This window comes from Egretta garzetta, unplaced genomic scaffold, assembly GCF_000687185.1.
Source record: "Egretta garzetta isolate BGI_Z169 unplaced genomic scaffold, ASM68718v1 scaffold1233, whole genome shotgun sequence".
Classification (NCBI taxonomy): domain Eukaryota; kingdom Metazoa; phylum Chordata; class Aves; order Pelecaniformes; family Ardeidae; genus Egretta; species Egretta garzetta.
Window position 1 is genome coordinate 2,379 of NW_009259213.1, and position 271 is coordinate 2,649.

The following is a 271-nucleotide window of genomic DNA, read 5'->3' on the forward strand; positions in this document are numbered from 1 at the left end:
TCCCTGCCCAGCCACCCTCCCGCACCCTGGCACCTTGGCAGGCTCTCGTGTGGCCCTGCTCGCTCCTGCTGTGCTCTGCATGGCCACCTTCACAGCCTGGAGGAGGTGGTGGCACTGGGGACAGCCTGTGCTTATAGCTGCAGTGAGCTCTGCTCGTTCTCAGCCCGTGGCTCCCACGGTGCCTGGAGAGGTGTGCAAGCCAGAAGTCCCCTGAGCCAGGAGGTGGCTAAAACGGGCCGGGCCCCGCAGCCCCGTGCCGCAGGCTGGCCTG